This window comes from Dryobates pubescens, chromosome 15, assembly GCF_014839835.1.
Source record: "Dryobates pubescens isolate bDryPub1 chromosome 15, bDryPub1.pri, whole genome shotgun sequence".
Lineage (NCBI taxonomy): Eukaryota > Metazoa > Chordata > Aves > Piciformes > Picidae > Dryobates > Dryobates pubescens.
In genome coordinates, this window is record NC_071626.1 from 3,589,740 (window position 1) to 3,612,514 (window position 22,775).

Here is a 22,775-nt window from a genome sequence, read left to right on the forward strand (position 1 = left end):
AATGGGTAGATTGAAATTGGATGTTAGGAAGAAGTTGTTCCCCATGAGGGTGGTGAGAGACTGGCACAGGTTGCCCAGGGAGGTGGTAGAAGTCTCATCCTTGGAGGTTTTTGAGGCCAGGTTGGATGTGGCTGTGAGCAACCTGATGTAGTGTGAAGTGTCCCTGCCCCTGGCAGAAGGGTTGGAACTAGATGATCCTTGAGGTCCCTTCCAACCCTGACAATTCTATGTGATCCTTACCATAATTAGTTTTTAATCATGCAACATGCTGAGCTACATAGAGACCCCAACTATATAGATATACACATATAGAGATATTTTAGTTATACAGAAATAGAAAATTATTAATTGGTTTGGGTTTCTTTCTAGGTCTTGCTCCATAAAAATATCTGACAGATTTTCATCTGTAAATTTGGGAAGTGCTTTCTTTGTGGATCAGCTTGCTGCATTGTTACTTTCTGTATTTCAGCAGAAGGCATAGCAAAGTAATTTGGTCTGCAGCGTACCGAGATCAGCCATCCATTTCTGAAATGCCCTCCTGGCATTTAGAAGCAGTAGGCATTCTGCAAGAGCAGCAGTGTGTGAAAACCTGTAGGAAGGAACATAAATAATGGTTTATCCAGTTGAAATGTAGAAGCCACAGGTTTGCAAATAGGACAGGTGTAACTAATGTGCTGTGATTTGGATGCTAGTCTGCCATAAAACCAAGTGACTTTTGCCATGTCTGAGGCATATGTGTTACACACTGGATCATCTGCTTCATAGTCTATAGGTGGTGAATTATCTTTGGTGGTCTCTGAGAAATTAACTGATAGATTTACAGGTTTTAAGAGATTAGATAAACCTGCAAACTGGTTTGGAACATCTTCATTGCTATCCCACTCTGTCTTGGGCCTTCTGAATTGCCTGCCAAATAATAAATATCTTATTTCTCCTTAATTGCAACTAAGTGATGTGTATTTGTATTAACCTTTGTTTATTCTGACACTGAAGGAAGCAAATTAGTGGCACTGAAACTATAACCTTTATTAAACAGTGTAGCCTGATCTGCTATAATCTCACAGTACAAAGCTGATAAAGGTGTCTATGGAAACTTGCCAAGCTTTCCAAACTTAACAGTAGACAATTAAGCTTTCTTTTTTTGGTGTGTGTGTGTGTGCTGTGGAATAATTTGTCTTGTAATTTAGCTTTAATTCACATTTTCACAATTAATTAAACATCAACCTAATCATTATACACATAAAGCATTTAAATTGATGTATGAAGAATGATGGGGAATGAATAATGCTTTGAAGATCCATTTCAAATTAGTTGTTTGATTAATGAATATTCCACAAGGGCATTTGTGTGATGACCTCTGTTGATGACTTAAGGAAAGGCATGTCTGTTTAGATAATGTGAAGACAAAGTGAGTGAGAGTTATCTCTGGGAGTGAGCAGTCTAGAATTACAAGGATTAATCTCCACAAAGCATATTACTGTTTTTGCATTGCTTGTAAGAGATAACATAGAACTGTAAGAGTTCAGTAAATAAGTTTGGCATTTGAAGATGATGTTTAATGATAAAATGTGCTGATCATCTTTCTTTGGTTACTGAGGGCCTTAGTGGAGGGCTGTTCTCTCTTCCTAAGCCCATTTGGGTCCTTGACAGCACCTGACCTTTCCATTTCTTGCATGCAGCGGAGGTAAAATGCTTCACACTGTCACTCACTCACTTCCCATTGCTTCGATAGTTACAGAGATGAAAACCAAGTATTTTTCTTAGTAACCTTGCTTAATAGATTGGATTTCCAGCTGATTTACTTCAGCAGTGTACAAAATGTATGTGTAAAAGTAGTGGCAATATTATATGTATCAGGGTTCCTGCCCCAGCTCAGCAACCGCTGTGCTGTTGACTGTTCATGGCAGGATACAGCACTGGAGGGGCACAGAATCACTGTGGTTGGAAAAGACCTCTAAGATCATCAACTCCAGCAGGATAAACTGCAACATTTACACAAGAATCAGTCATGGCCACTGTGTTGTCTGCCAACAAGTTCCTCTGGAGAGGCCCCATTTATAGCACAGTACTTTCACGACGAGTAGAAGCTCACAAATATTAGCACTTAAAATATAGATTACCTTTGCAGTCATCCATGGATGAGCACAATTTGCAACTTATACCCCCAAAAGCTGAGCTTTGTCATTATTGCTTGATTTTATGTTAGTTTATTTTTGTTGCTTCATTTTTGCTTTATTAATTTTGCTTTATTAAATGTAATTCTGTCTGGTGATTGCACCTAACAACTGAGAATGACAGGAAAATATAGTTATTAAAGAGTTCTTTTTAAACAGCACTTTGATGAAGTGCAGATGAAGCTGAACTCAGAACATAAAGCTGTGACCAGACAAAGCTTTAAACATAATATGACAATAATGTTAACATAGTAATTTGTTCACTGCTAATATTCTTTTTGCATTGGGCAATAGATGAGGTATTCAGATATATCTAAATCTAGTTTTCCAGACAATAAGAACCTAAGAGGTTACAGCTATCTTTTGGTGAGACTTTAAGGCATATAGGATAAACGGAGATGTCCCTGCTCGCTGGAGAGGGGTTGGACAAGATCATCTTTGAGGCTCCCTTCCAACCCAGACCTAGGAAAGAAATAAAGAATCTTCTCCTTCAAGAAAAGAAAAGGTGAGTGATCTGTTCTCAGTCCTCAGCTGATATAAATCAGTATCCTCCACGGACATCTCTGCTCAGGGATTTGTCACGTTGTATATTTGTCTTTGCTTGTGGCACAGCTGAAGTGCAAAGAAGGGAATTGGTTATCTCGAAGCTTCTTGTTAACAATATGTGCTGGAGCGTGTGTGTGTGCATGCATAGATTAAAAGTTATCACAGGAATAAGGAAACTACCATTTCACCAGAGAAGATTTTTATAAAGCATAATGCTTCCCCCTTCCCCACCCCCCCAAATAGAAGCCCCAAATAACCACTGAATGTTTTTAAAGCCGCATGGTAGAAGATCAATTGAAAGATCAATTGGAAGTTTTCAGCTCTCAGTGCCCAGCAGCAGCTGACTCCCCCGTGTGAGCTGCCCTCCTGAGCTCCCCAGGAGAGAGAGCTCCAGTGGGAGCGATGGCAGAAGCCAGCCAGCAGCCCGCACTAACAGCAGCTTGGCATTAATATGCTTTCACTAAAGGGTGAAATTCTTCTGCACTTTCTTTGCCACAGTTTTGGTTTTATTTTTTATCCTATACAGCCTTCTCCTCATTAGTGTTCTGGAAAGAAATAGTCTTTTACTGAAACTAAAATGTTGAAACTCTACTTCTAAGTATGTACTGTTCCACCCTTACATTTTCGGTGGTGAAAACTGGTTGTTACACCTACAACTGAACCTGAAAAAAATCCAGAGCTGAGTGAAAGGAAAGGGAGCAGTTTTGAAACTCTACTGGAAAGAAAAAAGTAAAAGGAAATAAAAAGTAAAGAGAAAAAAAAAAGGGGGGGGGGGGGAAGAAAAAGGTAAAAAAAGGCTGAGAAGAAAGTATTAATGACAAATTATCCAGCCATGCAAATACGTTTGGAAGAGAGAGCTGCTGACTTTATTCCTGGTGGCACAATTCAAAGAGCTTTCAGGGCAATAAAATCACACCTTTGGCAATCTTGGGGGGGTGATTGTTGCACAGAAGTGTTGCAATGTAAAAGCCTGGGTGATGGACCTTGAGCTTGTTTTCCTGGGCCTCCTCGAGGGACCTGAGCTGTTGCTTATATGTCACTATCCTGGCTCTCCAGACTTACCCACACACGCCGTTTGTGCGGCAAAGAGCCGGGTTGATTCACCACCTGCCTGGGGGGCCAGACGTGATCTACCTCTGCACTTTGCAGACCCTGCTACAAAAAAATGTTTAGCTTTTCAGGCATGTGGATTCCTAAGTTCTCATCCAAACTTTCCCTGTGTTTTGGGGTTTAACCAAGGTACCATTTAAAATGAAATTCAACGAAGCAGTGGCTTTATTCTGCCTGGTCTCATTTAAAAACTAAGTGGCCCGTAAGTTGTGTGGTCTGTTAGGTACCTGTCTCTCAGGAGAGAATAAACTGCAGCTCTTGTGGCAGCTCAAGGAAAGATTAATGTTGAACTGTCCTGAGACAAGATATTTTAATTGTGTTTAGCAAACTAAATTAGTTCTGCATGGATCAATCCAACCTAAGCCAATCTGTTTCATTTTCATTTTGCATGTCAAAAATTGAAACGTGACAGAAAAATTTCAATTCTCTCACATTTGCTTTGTATTAAGGCAAAGTCTTGTGCCCAAATTCGCTCTAAAATTTCCAACTGACATGTAATATTTACTTTTTTCTCATCCATGGCTGCAAGCCAACTTCCTTCAAGGTTACTATTTGCAAAATCTTTTTGCTGGATGGAAGACGTGCAAAGATCAAAGCTGTCTCTGAACTGAGGAGTTTCATCAGGGAAAGGTGCCTCTCTAGCTCATCAAAACACACACTCTAAACCCAGGCAAACAGCTCAGAATAAACACTGTATAATGATTTGACTCGGAGGGGCAGGTTTGGGGTTGTAGCCATGCTGCCATGGATGCGGACAGCTTTACTCAGCTTGGACAGTAGGTTAATCTTGCTTGCTTCTGTCTGCAGTAAAATGAGCTGGTTTAAGGAATCGCAAGCCAGCAAATTCAACAGCAGGAAGGAGAGAGAGGGCATTGCAGAGTCATTTCGCAAGGACCAGTAGCTGCTGCTTGCTGGTAAGAGCCATTCCAGACCTTATGCTTGTAATTGGCACTCTAAGATGCTTTTGGGTTTTTATGTTTGCAAGTAAGCCATTCAGCTGGCGTTAATTTCATTCAATGGCAGTAAAGGTGAAATTGCTCTAAAAATAATCCCCTTCCTTTGCATCAAGGTATGATCCCTAAGTAAACAGGCTTTAATTAATGGCAGAGAGGATCCTGCTGGCCAGCAACACTCCCTTCCTCCCTGGAGCTACACTAAATTCATGGAGCTTTTAAAATGAGACCTCAGACACAGCACTACTGTTTCTCTTTCATCCTAGCACCCAACACCCCTCTCTGCAACAAGATGCAATGGTTTTGAGCAATATGGTACAGAAATAGCACCTGAGCAGCCGTACTGAAGGAGTCTGCTGTGCTATTAGAGAGAACAAAATCTTTCTATTTGCTTTGTGGATGTTCATACAGTGGTGGCATTTCAATATTTTTATGAAACCTCTCATCTTTTTGTGTGCCCATACAGAGAGGTGATAGTCTCCAGCAAACACAATGCACATACCATTGTTGGCTTTGACTAGGAGCTCTCTCACCAGAAGTCAGGGAGTAGGATTGTTTTGATGACTCACAGATTAGGTAAAACAGTGCTGCACTTTTCATCTGCTGTTGGTTGTCTCTGTCTTGCCTAAATTGCTGCAGAGACTGGAGAGCCGCAGGAAGGGTCATCATAGCCCTCCAAATCGTTTGGCAGCAACTTGCTCCCAGGCCAAGCCATCCCACCTCCAGCCCTCTTTCCCTCCTGTGTGTCTGCAAGTAGAGTAGTGCAGACACTGGTGTTTCTCAGCATGTCCTCACCACTTACAGCTCTTTCAAATTAGCTCTTCTGTGCTGGTAATATTTTTGAACTGATGGCTGGCTTCATGCTAGATCACTGCTTAGTGCATGCAACTTGCCTTGCAAAATGCCACTGGAAGGATCTTATCTGTCAACACTGAAGGAACCAAGCCATCCAAGCTCCCCTCTGCTGTGGAGAACTGCAAGGAAATGGGCTTAGGGAAACGCTGCACCCCTCAAAATTTCCATACCTCCTCTCTGTTACCTCTAAAAGAGCACCCCTTTGACAAACCAGGTGCATTAACTGCTGGCAAGATACCCTATGTTCGGAAAGATGCTTAATGATCATTCAGATTAATTTCCAAATGTCCTTGTGATAGCTCTGAGAGAGGAAGACAAACAGTTGGTTTGCTATGTTTAATTGGGTTTCATGAGAGGTTTGTTTTGCTGGTAGATCAAGTCAGGGAAGAAATGTTTGCTGGCAGTTATGACCTCTTTGATGCCATTGACCGAAAGGAAGGACAGCTATTTCTGTTGACTTGCCTGAGCAGGTGCTGGAGCAGAGAGTTAGACAGGTATTAGTGGTACATGAAGCTTAAGCCTTTACTCACAGAGGAACTGCTTGCGGAGAAATACAAGGAAGGAGATGGAACTTCAGCTGAGAGACAGGATGATGCAAATCAAATAGGTGACAGGCAAGGTGCAGTGGGCACAGCGTGCTGAACAGCTTTCTGGTGGCCACACCGGTGCCAGCAGGAGATGCCCCTGCTGCTGGGTCTTGGCCTGTGTTTCATGCCTCTCTCCTCATCCCTCAGTCCCATACTGGCATGGTTTTTCTTTTTGCAGGCAGGCAATGAAGCAGACTGGAAAGTAAACACTTTTTAATTTTCTTCCAGAGGTTATTTTTCAATTGGATCAAGTTTCTCCAGCCTACCTGAGCACATGGGCACAAGTGCAGCAGCAGGGGCACAATGATTCACATCCAAGAGCAAACCATCGGACAGGATGGCTGGAGGGAGCAGTGACTTGCCAGAGCAGATCTGTGACCAAATGCCAGACCACAGCTTCAGTCCAGCTAGTGTTATGGAAATTCTCGATTAATTTAGCATGCAAAAACCTGCAAGGTAAAATTTATTCCAATTTACTAGCTGTGTTTCTGGAAAGCAACCCCTATTTTATTTCAAAGAGCTTTGATCATACATTGTAAGCAGCATATGCACAAAGCTTTGGCTCCCCTGTATCTTTTTCCAGCAAAGAATCATGGTTGCTGCAAACTTGCAAAGAAAAATGATAAGCCCTTGGCAACTGGTTGTTTGTTAAAATGTTTTATGGTGATTCTCGCCTTGTTTGATGATGATGAGAAAGAAGGAGAGGATTCTTGCCTTCCTTGACTGTTATGAAGAGATGTATCCACCACACTCTGCTTGTTGGGAACTCCTCTGGAGTTGCAGGCAGGCTCCTGGTCTGCCCTACAGTGCTGCAGGGCGCATCCTCTTGTCCCAGAGCTCCAGTAATGGCTGCTGGGCAGAGGTCAGGCCAGAGGGTTGTGAGGAAAACCTGAGATCTCCTTATTCCTAGGCAAGGCCAGAAATCATCAACTGGACTTGCCCAAGGCAAAAAACCCTATTAAAAACTAACTATTGCAGTAATGGCTGCTGGGTAGAGGTCAAGCCAGAGGGCTGTGAGGAAAACCTGAGATCTTCTTATTTCTAGGCCAGGCCAGAAATCATGAAGTGAAAAACACAAAACAAAACAAAATAAACCAAAAACCTATTAAAAAACCCCAAACCATAAAAAGGGCTCTTTTCCACTTTGTAGGGAAGACTGCAGAGGAGTTGAAAGGGATGATTCACAGATGGCACAATCACCACATGGCAAAATAAAGGAAAACTGTGGCTTTACTATCTGAGATATAATCAGGACTTGGCCTACTTGTTGCACATTTCATTTTTATAGGCAGAAGTTATGGGTTTATGTACTGGAACTCTCTTTATAACAGCTTATCAAAAGTGCTTCACATGAACATATGTTTTCCCATGGTTGTGTTTTCTGAGCAGGCTGAACGATTTAGTAATGCCAGCTAATGATGCAAAATGGCTTTCAATGGCAATTTTAGTGGCTAAATGAATCACACTTAGATAAGGGAAATCTGAAACATTCCAATTTATGCAAAAAATCACTAAATGACCTATCCAACATCTCTCTGAGGAGAAGTTAACACAGGGTGATACATGGAACTGGGGGGGGGGAAAAATATAGCTCTGTTTTCTTCTTTACAAATGAATGGGATTTTAAAGAGAACTTTAACGTGCAGTAGCAACTATTTTCTTTGTGCTTGTTATCTTTAAAGAGATTCATGTAAGTCTTTGAAGCTGAATTATTTTCTTCCTCTTTGCATGTGATCTGCTGAAACACTGGTTTAGTGTCATTTGTTTGCTTTTTTCCTGTGACTTCTGTGTCTCTTTTTCTCTTTCTTCTATCTCATTAGATATTAATAAACAGAGGGAAACAGAAAAAAATACATTACGTGACTAGGCAAACAAATGCTCTAATGCATATTTTACTCTGTTTTATACACCTAGCAAGTGAGGTGATTTCCTCCAGAAAAAAAAAAAAGAAAGAAAAGAGTTTTTCAAGTCTGCTTGGAAAATACAGAAAGATTTCTTACACAGTTTTGGACATGCCAGAGTTGATTAACAAACACATTCATTTTTGTGCAACTAAAATCAAATTACCATCAAACCTACGGAAAACAAAAATGGAATTAACTGGGTTCCATGCCATGGTTTATATTGGAAAATTACTTGGACTATCCATCTGCTTTGTGTTTTTCACAGAAGCATTCAGGTTGGAAAAGACCCTCAGGATCACCAAGTCCGGTCCAGAACCCTACTCTAGAAGGTTCACCCCTAAACCACATCCCCAAGCACCACATCCAAACCACCTTTAAACACATCCAGGCTTGGGGACTCAACCACCTCCCTGGGCAGCACATTCCAATGCCTGACCACTCTTTCTTAGTTCCCTATCCAAAAGAGGTGATCCACTTGCTCATTCAGGAAAATAAGGAAAATGGAAGGGACACTAAACCAGTGGAAAATCTTGCTGACATAATACCAGGCAAGCTGTCCAGAAAAGTGTTACTCCTGAGACACTAATCACTGAAGATGTTCATGGTACTGCATCCAGTTCTGGATTCCCTATTACAGGAAGGATCTGGCGATGCTGGAAGGTGTCCAGAGAAGGACCACAAGGATGAGCAGAGGGTTGGAGCTGCTCTGCTGTGAGGACAGACTGAGGGAGTTGGGGTTGTGCAGTCTGGAGAAGAGAAGGCTCTGAGGAGACCTTATTGTGGCCTTCCAGTATCTGAAGGTGGCTACAAGAAAGCTGGGGAGGAACCTTTTAAGGTGTCAGGGAGTGATAGGATTAGGGGGAATGGAAAAAAAATAGAAATGGGTAGATTGAGATTGGATGTTAGGAAGAAGTTCTTCCCCATGAGGGTGGTGAGACACTGGCAAAGGTTGCTGAGGGAGGTGGTGGAAGCCTCATCCCTGGATGTTTTTGCAGCCAGGCTGGATGTGGCTGTGAGCAACCTGCTCTAGTGTGAGGTGTCCCTGCGCAAGGCAGGGGGATTGGACCTAGATGATCCTTGAGGTCCCTTCCAACCCTAAGAATTCTATGATTCTACTTGCTTGTTCAGGAAAATAAGGAAAAAGGAAGGGACAGTAAAGCAATGGAAAATCTTGTTGACATAATACAAGGCAAGCTGTCCAGAAAAGTGTTACTCCTGAGACACTAATCACTGAAGATGTTCATGGTATGTGAATTCTGTTCAGTCTTCCAGCATTGCAGATTGTATTTCTAAAACTGGTGCTGGGAAAAGTGCTTTATTAAGGAAGCCTATACTGTTTACTGCAGCACTGGGTAGAATTTTATGTTGCAAAACACTTCTTACCTTTTAAATAAATTTTGTCCCTGGTGACAAGTTAATAGATATCACACTAGGCTATTTGTTATGAATTGATTTATGTTGGTAGCAGACAGAAATGGTAGCCTTCTTATTCTGAGAGAAAATTAAGATTGGGATGTGGAGGAGGAAGTGGGGGGGGGGGGGGGGTGGGAAATGAATTTTATAGGGATTTTAATTAGAAAAAATATTACAGTGCCAGCATCATGCAAAGAGAGTGAAGCATTGGTTTACTCTACAGCAGAAAGATTGATAGATTCTGTCCAGGATTTGGGGCAAAAGCCTGTTGTAAATTGTCATTTAAAAAAAAAAAACACAACCCAAACAAATAAAAATTGCAGGCAGGAACAAGTTGTTGGGGTTTTTTTTCATGCAATTGGTTTGCACAATCAGGAGTTTTTAATTTAATTTGAATTGTTTTGGTTTGGTTTTTTTTTTTAGGCTATTTCATATACTCCTTTCTGAGGAATTTCCAACAGTTTGTGAGGGGAAGTTGTTGGGGTCAGAGTGGCTGGAGAGCTCCCAAACAGAGAGGGACCTGGGGGTGCTCATTGACAGCCACCTAAACATGAGCCAGCAGTGTGCCCAGGTGGCCAAGAGGGCCAATGGCATCCTGGCCTGTATTAGGAATAGTGTGGCCAGCAGGAGCAGGGAGGTCATTGTGCCCCTGGACTCTGCATTGGTTAGGCCACACCTTGCGTACTGTGTCCAGTTCTGGGCCCCTCAGTTTAAGAAGGACATCGAGACACTTGAACGTGTCCAGAGAAGGGCAACAAGGCTGGGGAGAGGCCTTGAGCACAGCCCTATGAGGAGAGGCTGAGGGAGCTGGGGTTGTTTAGCCTGGAGAAGAGAAGGCTCAGGGGTGACCTCATTGCGCTCTACAACTACCTGAAAGGTGGTTGTAGCTGGGAAGGGGTTGGTCTCTTCTCCCAGGCAACCAGCACCAGAACAAGGGGACACAGACTCAAGCTGCGCCAGGGGAGGTTTAGACTCGAAGTGAAGAGAAAGTTCTTCACTGAGCGAGTCATTCGTCATTGGAATGGGCTGCCCAGGGAGGTGGTGGAGTCACCATCCCTGGAGGTGTTCAAGAGGAGATTGGACATGGCACTTGGTGGCATGGTGTAGTTGTGAGGTCTGTGGAGACAGGTTGGACTTGATGATCCTTGGGGCCTCTTCCAGCCTTAGCTATACTGTGATACTAAGTACAATAGAAAATAGAACATTTACAATTGCTCTTGACCCATCTTAATTGTTTCTGTGCTTTGCGTGAAACGTGAAGTTTGGGACCAGCAGCACCTGGAAGGTGTCTCCTCAATAGGTTGGAAGCATGACCAGTGATTCCATTCAAGTGTAAAGAAACATCATAGAGTGGCACGATAACTAATAGAAGATTACAGACTCTGATTAAATTACTGCAACAGCAGAGAAAATAATGCAAGAAATTAATTCACAGAAAAATTGGTCTTCAACCGTTCTCAAGCAACAGTAATTTAAGCTTTTCATTGCTTTGAAGAAATGATATTACATGAAACTCAGAACACATTTCAAAGGCATTCCAAACCTACAGAGGCTAAAATGGTTTTCAATTCACAGCCATTTCAAGTTCTCTTTTCTTTTGGTATCAGTAAGGAGAATGGTGGAAAGGTGGAGATCTACATCAGGATAAGGTGCATGTACTTACTGTGTCTGGGAAGGAAAACAGATCTCCTAGAAAGCTCTGAGCTCAAGATGTAGGCATGTCAAGCAAAACTGTCAACTATAAAATCTGACTGCCAGATGAGCAAACAAATGCCAGCAAATAGCTCCATGACAGGAAAATTAAGCAAATTCATTAATTTTGTGGGCTTCAGATCTTTTTCTTTCTTTTTTTTTTAACCCCTCAAGGTTGCAGCTTGCATTACTTCAGCCAAGCCAGATGCTTGTTTTGTTCTCCGTGGGAAATTCTGCAGCGTCTCAGACTGGCTCTCCTAGTCTCTCTACTGTGCCCCTAAGGAAAAGGCATCACAAATGGAATCATATTCTGAGGTAATGCATGCCTTAAATATCACAGTCTCACAGTATAACTAAGGTTGGAAGAGACCCCAAGGATCATCAAGTCCAACCTGTCCCAACAGACCTCACGACTAGACCATGGCACCAAGTGCCATACTATAGATGGCATGTAACCAGGATAAATTCAGGTGCCTACATTTAATTTCATATGGCTAATTGTTAGCCACTACTTCAATGGAAAAGGCAGGGCTTCCTTCCTCAGGTAGGCACAGTATATTCCACCCTAATAAGTTCCCTGTTTGCTTCCAACAGCTGCAGGCTGACTGCCACCTTGAAACCTGTCTCTTGCCTGCAAGATGCTTTTCATTTTTCAAACCTTCTAAAGGTTAAACGTTCATTGTGTGGCAAGGATCTCTCCTTCAATTTGTTACATTTGATATCATCACGCTTCCCTTTCTTCTTTCTCTTATTATTTTGATACCTGAAGCTCACAAAGCAGGTTGTTGCAATGATTCTGTATCAGTGTGTCTCCAGAGAAAAAGGACACCTTTGAATCTCATATCAGAAAGGGAGAGAGTGGGTTTTAACGTGAATTTAATGATTAGTTCTAAAATCAGTAGTTAAATATGTTTCTTCAGAAACAGATTTACAGTGTCATTAACAGCTAATTGTACAGTGTTTATATTCTGAACTGTCTTAAAGCAAAATGTTTTCTTTAAATATTACTTTTTAAGGCTCAAAGCAGCAGCTGTCCAAAAGCAAGCCTTAACATTTTGCTTGAAAATTAATCCTAGGCATAGTCAACATTAGGATAATATTCACAGACTCATAGCGTGGCTCAAGTTGGAAGGGACCTTAAAGACCACCTGGTTCCAACCCCTGCTGCCAAGGGCTGGGACACTTCCCACTAGGCCAGGTTGCACAAAGTCTCATCCAGCCTGGTCTTTAACACTCCCAGGCATGAGTCATTCACAGCTCTGGGCACCTTATTCCAGTGTCTCACCACCCTCATAGTAAAGAACTTCTTCCCAATGTCTAATCTAAAGTAATGAAATGAAAGATTGAATTTTCTTTTTCTTCCTCTCTCTCTTCCCACCCCCCCCCCGTCTGGAATGATACAAGTGATGTTACAACATTTCAGAGTGTTATTTTATAAATAATTTTCACTTCACATTGAATATTTGCACATTAATAACTCGAGGATGTTGTCATTTTCAGTGTGCTTTTTCTTTCATGAATGCTGTGTGATTATTCGTAATGAGCAGCCAGGGTCTTTGAAAGTCCTGTAGACTGTGCAAGTGAGAGGGAAAAAAGAAAAGAAAAGTAGTGTTTTTGTAGTGACTGCAAATGAAAGACCTCATTAATCAGCTAGAATCCATTTAAGCATTAGTCTATTAGTCTTAGAAACTTCAGTATGCCATCATTATATATTCACAGGATCACATAGAATCATAGAATCAACAAGGTTGGAAAAGACCTCAAAGATCATCAAGTCCAACCTGTCACCCAAGATCTCGTGACTACTAAACCATGGCACCAAGTGCCACATCCAATCCCCTCTTGAACACCTCCAGGGACAGCAACTGAACCACCTCCCTGGCAAAGGCTAGCAACTCTCTCAGTGAAGAGCTTTCTCCTCACCTCCAGCCTAAACTTCCCCTGGTGCTTGAGACTGTGTCCTATTGTTCTGGTGCTGGTTGCTGGGAGAAGAGAGCAACTCCCTCCTGGCTACAACCTCCCTTCAGGTAGTTGTAGACAGCAGGATGTTAGGGGTTGGAAGGGACCTCCAAAGATCATTGAATCCAACTACCCTGCCAGAGCAGGACCATAGAATCCAGCACAGGTCACACAGGAACACATGCAGATGGGGCTGGAAAGTCCCCAGGGAAGGAGACTTCACAACCCCTCCACAGAGCCTATTCCAGTGCTCTGTGACCCTCACAGTGAAGAAGTTCCTCTTCATGTTGAGATGGAACCTCCTGTGCTGTAGTTTATATCCATTGCCCCTTGTCCTACAGGGTGCAACTGAGTAGTCTGTCTCTTCCCTCTTGACCCCCAGCCCTCAGATATTTATAGACATTTATTAAATCCCCTCTCAATCTTCTCCGGACCAAACAGCCTCAGGGCTCTCAGCCTCTCCTCATAGGGCAGTGCTCCAGTCCCTTCATCATCCTGGTAGCTCTCCATTGGACTCTCTCCAGCAGATCCCTGTCCCTCCTGAACTGGGGAGCCCAGAATCGGATGCAATATTCCAGGTATGGCCTCAGCAGGGCAGAGTAGAGGAGGAGAACCTCCCTTGATCTGCTGGACACATTCCTCTTGGTGCACCCCAGGATCCCATTGACCTTTTTGACCACAAGGGCACATTGCTGACCCGTTGTTTAACCCTTAAAGCTGCACCCCTCACTTGTATGACAGAATGGCACAGAGAATACATACCCTGAGTTAACAGAATGTGAGCTCCAGATCAAGAGCAGAGCTGAAGTCTCCTGGATGCATTCTCAGACCTCTCACTGCATTTACTAACAGCACTGATGGGAAAACCAGGCTCCCTTCCCAAAGCATTTGGATGGGTTAAGAAACTGCTGACTCCCCAGGAAAGGTGATTTATGATGCTAATGTTGGTGGATTTTTTGTACTATAAAGTCAGCTCAGTAATGCTGACTGCATTTGCCTTTCTCTGTGTGGCTGTGGGTATTAGCATCCCATTTTATAACTCCCATTATATAACTCACATAATCCCATTTTATAACAAATGGGGTTTGTATCTGAAGCATTACAAAACTGTATCACTTTTCCCTGAGGAAGCTATGGATGCATCTGCTGCAGTCTGTGGTTAAAGCTGAGATGCATTTAACATTTATTAGCCATTCAGTCCCCATTAATTCTGAGATGTAGGTTTTAGGACCATATTCTAGAAACACCAGAAGTGAAAAGCAAACCAGCCTGAAACTCTGTGCCTTTCAGCTCAGTTCAATCAGGAGATATGAGCAAACCCCACAAAGTTTCTTACTTGCAAGTTATTACAGAATGTCAGCAGAGATACTGCTTTCTGTGCTCTTGTTTGTGTGATTTGGGTTGGTTGGTTTGGTTTGTAAAAGGAAGTAAATCTGCTAGAGACATGAAAAAATCCTAACAACTTCAACGTTCTTCTCACTTTGCTGTGTTACATCTGTATATATGTTATCCTCATCTGTCTTTTTCCTGAACACTGCTGGGCCCCAGTGGTTTAGAGGTTGGATTTTGCCAGCCAGTGCATCCCTACAAGAGATTTACCAGGCAGCCAAGGGTTTGGAGGTCATTGAGCTCCTGTGTTGGTTGGTACTGCTTAGGGCTCTAAGGAAAAGAAGAGAGATCTGGAACAATATCCAGGCTTAGGGCTCTAAGGAAAGGGAGGGCGACCTGGAACTGTATCCAGGCTTAGGGCTCTAAGGAAAAGAAGAGAGACCTGGAACAGTGTCTAGGCTAAAGAAACACTTGCTACTGGTTAGGCAGCCACTGCCAACCCCACCACACTGGGTTGGACTCAGATCCAGCTGGGCAAAGCAAAGACCTGTGTGCTTTCGAGTACTAAAAATGAGTGTGATCTTTGTATAGGACATGCACTTCATAGATGCTAATATCAGCTTTCTTCTCCTGTGTGATCCCAAAGTGCTGTTTGCAAGTTAGATTCTCTTTAAATCTTTGTTTCTATTAACTTCATCTGGTCTCCACAGCTGAGAAACTGATGGGCAGGGAAGTTTGTGGCCCCAAGGCAACCCATAAACTGCACCTCTTACAGTAGAATAGGTGGAAGCTGAGACAAACACTGTCCTCACGTCCTCCCTGAGGGAGCACACCTACCTGCATCACCCACACAGTGTCATTTCCTCCTCTTCAATAGCTTCCCACGTTATGAGACAACAGAAGTGTCCATGCGGGCAGGCAGCTTGTGCTTGATTTATCGTTGCTGATGCTGACACAAGTAATAAATTCAAAGGAAGATGAAAATTGCCTAGCAAGAGTGATTCAAATAACACCTGCCTTCCTGGGCAAAGGAGCACTTATTTGCTTCTCCTCCACTGACAACATACTCACTGACCTTTACAGGAATGGGGAAAACTGCACACATGCCAATAGTTAAGAAATTAATGGCTTTGCTTTCTTTATATCTCATCCCTAAACAAACACAAAGGAAAGAGCAGGATCTGTGCCCTGGCATATATTGCTTGGTAACACAAAAAAAGATTAACTCTCCTACCAACAAAAGGTAGAAATCCCACTTACTCAATAAAAATTTAAAGTTGTATTAGAATTATGTGGAAAATGCAGCAATTGTGAAATGCTGATGAATATTTGGAAATGATGTGTTGAATAAGTAACTTTGGCAACAGTCACTGCTCTCAGAAAACAATGCCAATAAAAGTTTTTTGCCCTCACACTAAGTGGAAGTTGCAGTTCTCCCAAGTGAATAAAATAAAGATTTGAAGTCCAAGAGCAATTTGCATCTTAAAACCACTGCACCTCATTGAGAACAGCTGATGGTAGTATTCTGCCTGGTGAGAGCCCTCGAGCACAAGCCCTACGAGGAGAGGCTGAGGGAGCTGGGATTGTTTAGCCTGGAGAAGAGGAGGTTCAGGGGAAACCTTATTGCTGTCTACAGCTACCTGAAGGGAGGTTGTAGCCAGGTGGGGGTTGGTCTCTTCTCCCAGGCAACCAGCACCAGCACAAGAGGACACAGTCTCAAGCTGCACCAGGGGAAGTTTAGGCTGGAGGTGAGGAGAAAGTTCTTCACATTGGCCATTGGAATGTGCTGCCCAGGGAGGTGGTGGAGTCACCGTCCCTGGAGGTGTTCAAGAGGGGACTGGACATGGCACTTGGTGCCATGGTCTAGTAGTCATGAGGTCTTGGGTGACAGGTTGGACTTGATGATCTTTGAGGTATTTTCCAACTTTGTTGATTCTATGATTCTATGCCTGTTTACGTGCCTTCTGGGTTTGAAGACAGGAAATAATTGCTGGAAGTGTAGTATGTCTTTCTGCTTCTTTATAGCTGGAGATACTCCTAGATTAAAATAAAAGGTAGGTAGATAGATAGATAGATAGATAGAGTAGTCTTTCATCTAGCTCAAAAAGCTTACAGGGATGGTGGTATCTTCATCTCAGAGACTCAAATCTGAAGCTGAGAAGGCCTTGAGCATCCTTCCTTCATGAGACCTGCTTTGAATGGGAGGATGGAGCAGGAAGCTTCTGGAGATCCCTTCCACCTCTTTAGTCCTGTGAGTCCCTGAAACTCTTTGTACTTCCTTGTCAGCTCATGTATTTGTTGCATTAAGAATCATGTGGGCTAAGAGATGATGCAAAGAAGGGGTTAGAGAAGTCAAAGGCACAGATTTGTTAGGGTTAGAGCTGTGAACTTTCCTAGTACATCTCTACCCCCTTTTTTTGATTAGAACCACAGTGCAGAATGGAACCTTTCTAAGAGTGGGGAACAGCATTGTGTAATAGTTGTAACATGGGTATGTGAAGCACTCTTCAGGATGGTGCTTTCGGTGGGGAATGCTCACCTTGTGGGCTGGTCTTACAGAGAGCCCAGAGAATGAGCAGCAATGATGAGCTATGGAGTATCTTACACCCAAAAGCGGTCTTTTGAGGAGTGAGATAACACAGCCTACTCATGGATCTGCTTTCTGCTATGTCCCAGAGCAGCAGCCAAAGGGAAGCAGAAAGATCACAAAGATTTATTTGTTCACCTCTTCTCAATTGCACCATGGCTGCTGTCTTTAAGTGGGTGACATGTTTCAGCCATTAAAAGGTAATGAAGTCATTTTATTTCCTTTTACAGGGACCTTCTCTCTATTAATGGTATTCTTTCAATGAATAGAATAGAAAAAGATGTTTGTTTGTTTTATTTTTTTAATGCAGAGTACTGTTTGGCTATTTTCTTGCTGTTTCTTTTTCTGCCTTCCACAACTTACTCAACACAGCTATGGTCATGTACAAGCATTTAAGCCATTAGCACTAGGGAAGTTTTAAAATGAATGGCAGTATGTTGGCTCAAGGTACATAGAGAAGCATAGAGACATTTGGTATGGGTGACACTAATCAAAAGTCAAAAGTATTTTTTCCTATTTTACAATAAGCTAAGCTCTGTCACTCTTCTTTTCAGTTGTGGAAATTTGGGAAGACTAGAGCACCAAACTGATAAGAAATGGGTTGCCAAAATCTCCAGCCCCAGTAGGGCTGGAGTCTCTTCACACAGCCACAGCTCCCCATCAGCCACATGCTTGTCTTCTGTTTGCGCTTGGACCTGACCAAACCTGGACTCTGATGGACTGCTCAGCAGATGAGTATAAAAGTTCTTTATCACAATTTGCGCTGCACTATTTGATCAACTTCCATTATTGCTGTCTCCCATGATGATAGATAGCCTATAGCATTTGAGTCACCCAATATTCCTGCCCAAATTAAGTAAAAGAGGAAAAGAGCTTAAAATATTTATGATGAAAGCCTGCATATCAAGTTAGAGATAACCTCTGTTCTGAGATGGAGTCTGATGCTCTCATTTTTCTTGTGTAATTCTGGACATTTTGGTATGAGTCTGACACAGGTCATAGCCCATGGGTTTCTGCACAGGAGGCTGATAACACTGTAAGTTGTGGCTGTGGCACCAAGAGATAGGAATATCTGTTAAAAGTGTGAGTAATAGACAGAAATGTTTTCTACAATGACCAAATATTATTTTTCATCAGCCCGCTGAAAAGTTTCAACCTGCCCTAATTTCCTCCATTGAATCTAATAGAACCGGATTAAACTACAGGGGAGATGAGAACATAAATTTGATTCCTTTCATTCCATGTAATATTAGGGTTTGTATTCTTTCAAGCTGTAATAACCTCTAGACTTCAGCAAAATTGAAAACCTTTAAATAGCCTTTCACAACCTTTCAGCGTAGTAATGAAGTTTTAAGTGCTCGCTGGGGATTTTCAGTTCAGAAAAATCTAAGCAGCAGTAGATATTAAAATCTAATGTTTACTTCAACTCTTTTACAGCCTAATGGCTTTTTTTGACAGTGTAATTTTTAAAAGGTTGGGTTTCATTTATTAATATAGTATACTCACCCTGGAAATCTTTCTTCTTTAAGGACTCTGGTGGGAGCCTTGCACTTGTGCTTTGTTGGAGCACCTGAAAAAAAACAACAACCACAAAACAAAACAGCTAGAACAGGGAAAGGAGAAACTTCTTAAGACTTGACTAGAACACAAGCAGATTAAAAAAAAAAAATAATCAAACCCCCCCCACCTAAATAAAACAAAAAAAAAAAATAAAAACCCTCATGATTTAAACACCACAGGAGGTAAAAAACAAATTAAGGATGTAGATTCCCTGCGTGCACATAATTACAAGGATGTGAGTCACTGGAGTCAGCACAGTTGCTCATCTACCTCAAAAACCTAGAGTGGATGTTCTGGCTGCACTCAACTCGGGGAGCAGCTAAACAGGATTGTATTTATTTATTTATTAAGCTGTTGCTTAAGGGGGTAGCAGTGGGGAGAGAAAATTGCAGGGCGAATTTACACTGATTAAAGAAACGCAGTATGTGTACACAGGCGTTTCTGAGGCACAGTGTGGGGCTGGAAGGAGTCTGGGTTGGTGTGCTGCTAAATTAGTGGAGAAAAGAGGATCTGAATTTCATTGAGACAATAACAGTAGAAGTCCCAGAGGGATGTGCTGTTTTTTTCCTTTGCTGTATCACTCTCTGTACAATGTTTTATACATATATTTTTATATTATGCATACAAACAGTTATTAGTGTTTGCTGGGCACATACAGGACTGTGATGGGAGATTTGCTTCCTTTTGTACTAATGCAGTCAGATGGCACTTAGATTCCTTTTGTTCATAGTTTTTCATCTTCTTCCTAAATTATAAAATAAAGCCAGAAGGAAACACAGAAATCAGGACATACAAAAACTATCTACAACTCCTCTCTCTGGCAGATAAAAGTCACAGGATCACAGGATGTTAGGGGCTGGAAGGGACCTGCAAAGATCATCAAGTCCAGACCCCCGGCCAGAGCAGGACCACAGAACCTAGCACAGGTCACACAGGAACACATCCAAATGGGTTTTGAAAGTCTCCAGAGAAGGAGACTCCACAACCTCTTTGGGGAGCCTGTTCCAGTGCTCTGTGACCCTCCAGAAACAGAATTGCAACCCAGACATGCATGAGGATGTTTTGCTATCACATGTATGTCTGTGTTGGGACCTGTTTCTTTTCATTTACATGTGTTTATGTACTTAAGAGATATTCATAAACAGATCCTTTCTCTCCTACATGTTTATTTTCCTAATGAATATTTAGTTTTCTCTAGCTAATTTGGACTCATCAGTGTGTGCTTAACTTTAAGAGCACATTCATTTCCATTGGTTAAGCAAAATGCTGTCAGGCTAACTGCATTGGTTAGGCCACACCTTGAGTACTGTGTCCAGTTCTGGGCCCCTCAGTTTAGGAAGGACATCGAGACACTTGAACGTGTCCAGAGAAGGGCAACAAGGCTGGTGAGAGGCCTTGAGCACAAGCCCTATGAGGAGAGGCTGAGGGAGCTGGGATTGTTTAGCCTGGAGAAGAGAAGGATCAGAGGCGACCTCATTGCCCTCTACAACTACCTGAAGGGTGGTTGTAGCCAGGTGGGGGTTGGTCTCTTCTCCCAGGCAACCAGCACCAGAACAAGGGGACACAGTCTCAAGTTGTGTCAGGGGAGGTTTAGACTCGAGGTGAGGAAAAAGTTCTTCACTGAGCGAGTCATTCGTCATTGGAATGGGCTGCCCAGGGAGGTGGTGGAGTCGCCGTCCCTGGAGGTGTTCAAGGGGAGATTGGACGTGGCGCTTGGTGCTATGATCTAGTTGTGAGGTCTGTTGGAACAGGTTGGACTTGATGATCCTTGGGGTCTCTTCCAACCTTAGTTACTGTGATACTGTGATACTGTGATACTTATGGGATGTCCCAAACCACGTACTGAAATCTCTGTTACAGTGTCTATCTCTGAGACCAAAGCATGGATATTGAGTTGCTGAAGCATAACCAGAAAAGGGCAAGCAAACTGGTGAAGGGTCTAGAGAACAAGTTTTATGAGGAGCAGCTAAGGGAGCTGGGATTCTTTAGTCTGACAAGAGGAGGCTGAGAGAAGTAGAAAGAGAGGAAATGGCCTGAAATTGTGCCAGGGAAGGTTTAAGATGGAGATTAGGAACAATTTCTTTACTGAAAGAGTATTCAGGCATTGGAACAGGCTGCCCAGGGAGCTGGTGGAGTCACCACCCCTGGAGGTGTTCAATAAATGTGTAAACATGGCACTCTGGGACATGGTTTTGCAGCCATGGTGGTCTTAGGTTGATGGTTGGACTCAATGACTTTGGAGGCCTTTTCCAGCTGAAATAGTTCTACAGTTCTATGACATTCCACAGGCTTCTTATCCATCACTATCTTGAAAAGTAGATTATTCTGCTTATTTTTAAAGAGGCCTCTTTTTGTGGTGCTTGCTGTTGTCTTTTCCAGTCTTGTGAAATGTTCCAAATCTTCTCCAGTGGTGTACACTTTTGTTCAGTTTATTTTCAAAACTCAGCACAGCCTTTCTTCAGTGATGGATGATTATTTTGTGAGCATCTCTCCATGCTACTTGACCTCTCATAACAGCATTTTGGAAACAGCAGGACTTTAGTTATTCACATTAGTAGAGGGTATGCTTTTTTTTACTTTTCCACTCTCTTCTATCATGCAGATGGCTAATGGAAATATCAGGAACAGCAGACTCAGGTGCAATGTACTGCAAAGCCCTGCTTAATGCAGTCCTGTGTTTGGTAATCAACCACTGGTAGCTACATTCAAACTGTGTTTCCCAGCAGTTATACCCAGCCTGAAACAAATTTCCCCTGAACAGTTTTTCCTCTAGCTTTCTCCTGCGATGTTGTCAAAAGCCTTACTGAAGAGAAGGTGTGTGACATCTACTACAGCTTCCATATCAGCTAGTCATTGTCCTGTCACAGGAAGAAATTAGATTGGTTTGATGTGATTGTTCCTGACAAATCAACTCAGACTGTTGTTTATCTTGTTTCCTTTTCAGGGCTTATGAAAAGTCCTTTGTTTAATTGTTTGTTCCAGTGCTTTTGGGTGACTTGATGTTGGGTTGGTAATTCTCTGGCTTAAATATAAGCTTCTGTTGGCTCTGCCCGGTTTTCTAATACCTCACCAGCCATCCATGAATCCTCAAGCATAGCAGGTAATGACTGTGGCACTGCCTCAGCCAGAGGCTGAGGCAAAATTATGAAGGCTAATTAAATTTTAACCTCTTGTTTGTTTGTATAAACCTTACTCCACTGCCATTGGCATTACTGGCTACCATACTGGGACTGATAAAGGTAGATGCAAAAGAAACCCCAAGAAGCTTTGGTTCTTCTCATCACTACCTGGTGGGATTTTTTTATTATTATTTTTTTCCTTTGCAATTTGTGTTCCAAAATATGTTTCCATCTCCTAGTATTACTAATGTTCTGGAATGATTTCTAGTTATGCACCATGTCACTTCATAGTTGTATCTCATTTCATGCCTTTGCGAGTCTCTATCATCATCTGCTAGCTCTGTAAGCTGACAGAAATTTTTGCCTCCTGTATGCCTTCAAGTATTCCTGGACAGTGGAAAGATTATTGTTTTCTGAACTCTCTCTGTCATTTTCTCCTTATTATAGCCTGCACTTGTGTCCTTAGAACAGTCGTGCTGAAGAGCTGCCATTTCTCCTCAACCCTTTTACTCTCTCAGCTTAGTTCCTGGAGAGATGACCACTCAATTTTTGAGGTTATTAATATTCTGAAGTCTATTGGATTCTGCTTTGCTATTCTTTCTCCATAATGCTGCTCACTTGAGCTGTTTTCTATATTTGGCTTTTCAAATGACTCATGCCATTAGTTAGACTCAAATACAGAAATATTTTTGTTTCTGGAGTTTTCTTTGCCGTCTATAGAGAGCAGTTGCTGCCAGAGCATCTGAAGGAGAGTAGGATTCTGTGTCCTGGTATATTCAGTTTCCATTAGCTGCCTGCGTAGCTGAAATGCTTCAGCACCACCAAGTCATTTAATTTAAGTGATGCTGCTTATTGCTCATAAAAGCCTCTTCCACCAGATCATCCTGTTTTGGGTGTACTTTAATAGATTCTTCACCACAACTATTTCCCCTTAATCAATACTTAAGAGCCCTTCAGCTGCTAAGAAGCCCCCTTCGTTCTGGGATC